This window comes from Elephantulus edwardii, unplaced genomic scaffold (genome assembly GCF_000299155.1).
Source record: "Elephantulus edwardii isolate Elephantulus edwardi_28Jun2011 unplaced genomic scaffold, EleEdw1.0 scaffold00083, whole genome shotgun sequence".
NCBI classification, from domain to species: domain Eukaryota; kingdom Metazoa; phylum Chordata; class Mammalia; order Macroscelidea; family Macroscelididae; genus Elephantulus; species Elephantulus edwardii.
In genome coordinates, this window is record NW_006399833.1 from 158,077 (window position 1) to 159,928 (window position 1,852).

General features: G+C 49.0%; 1 pseudogene; it reads left to right on the plus strand.

Annotated features, from left to right (window-relative positions):
* The first annotated feature begins 364 nt into the window (after positions 1–364).
* Positions 365–1,612, plus strand: LOC102852109 (annotated as a pseudogene).
* The last annotated feature ends 240 nt before the right edge of the window (positions 1,613–1,852 follow it).

Here is a 1,852-nt window from a genome sequence, read left to right on the forward strand (position 1 = left end):
GAACAGTCTTCCAATCATGATTAATACATCTATAACCAGGAAAGAACAAAATAGATGAATGGGACCTTCTAAGAATCAAATGCACATCTAAAAACTTCTCCAACAAGGTAAAAAGTAAAGCCACAGACGGAGAAAAAATATTTGGTAATGGCATATCTGATAAGAGACATCATCTAAAATGTATAAAACTATCCAGCGCCCAACAACAAAAATGTAAACAACCCATTGGCAAAATGGGCACAGGGTATGAAGTGACACTCCATCAAAGAAGACATTCAAATGGCAAATGAAGAAATGTTCAAAATACCTCAATCTCAGGGACACAGTGGAGACAGGCAGTGAATTGACAAAGGGTGGGATGGCCATGGCCAGGTGGATGCAAGCCCGAATTCTGGACAGGATTGACAAGAACCCCTGGGTGGAGTTTATCAAACTTGGCCAATGAAAATGAGTGTGTAAACCTGTGCTAGGGCTTCCCTGACTTGGCACCCTCACACTTCACCATGAAAGCCTCTCAGCACACCGCCAGCAGAGAAATGCTCAACCAGTACATCAAGGGATTTGGATAGCCACCACTGACAAAAGTCCTGGCAAGCTTCTTTGGGAAGCTGCTGGGGCAGGAAATGGACCCCCTCAAGAATGTGCTGGTCACTGTGGGTGCTTATGGAGCCCCGTTCACAGCCTGTTCCAATCAATCCTTGGTGGACGAAGGAGATGAGGTCATCATCATTGAACCCCTTTTTTACTGTTATGAGCCCATGACATTGATGGCAGGAGGTCGCCCTGTATTTATGCCCCTGAAGTTGAGCCCATCCAATAAAGAGGGACTGGATTCCAGCAGCAACTGGCACCTGGACCCTACAGAATTGGCCAACAAATTTACATCTCACAACAAAGTTTTGATCCTCAACACACCCAACAACCCTCTGGGAAAGGTCTTCTCCAAGGCAGAACTGGATCTGGTGGCTGGCTTGTGCCAGCAACATGACGGGGTGTGCATCAGTGATGAGGTCTACCAGTGGCTGGTCTTTGATGGAAACCAGCACATAAGCATCGCCAGTCTTCCTGGCACATGGGAATGCATCCTGACCATCGGCAGTGCTGGCAACACGTTTAGTGCCACCGGCTGGAAGGTGGGCTGGACCCTCAGCCCAGGTCATCTCATGAAGCACCTGAAGACTGTGCACCAGAACACACTGTCCCACACAGACCCAGGCTACAGTGGCCTGGAGCTTCGAGCAGGAGCAGCAGCACTTCAGCCAGCCCAGCAGCTATTTTGTGCAGCTCCCAGAGGCCACCCAGCACAAACGGGACTACATGATATGGAGCCTACAGTCAGTGGGCCTGAAGCTCATTATCTCTCAGGGTAGCTACTTCCTTGTCTCAGATTCCAGACTTGCCTGGTGCTGAAGATGAGGCCTATGACAGTCACTTCATCAAGTGGATGATCAAGAACAAGGGTTTGATGGCTATGCTGGTCTCCCTCTTCTATAGTGTACCACATCAGAAGCTCTTTGACCACTACATCCACTTCTGCTTTGTAAAGGATGAAGCCACAATCCAGGCCATGGATGAGAAGCTGTAAAAATGGAAAGCTGAACTCACACCCTGAATTTGCCCCTTGGCCCTTCCCCTTCCTGTTCTTACTTGCTGTCTAAGGATTCATCATTGTCCATGCTTCAACCATTCTCAGGATGGGCAGAAATGGTACTAAGGACCCGGAGTGTCTCCAGAGAAGCGCCCTCCTTCTAAGCCTTGGGGAGTCTCTCTAAAAAGTCCCTGCACTCCAGTCTTGGAGTGGCCTGGACCTTCCTCTGCCCCTCCCTAATGAGGTGGTAAGTCAGGCATTGGT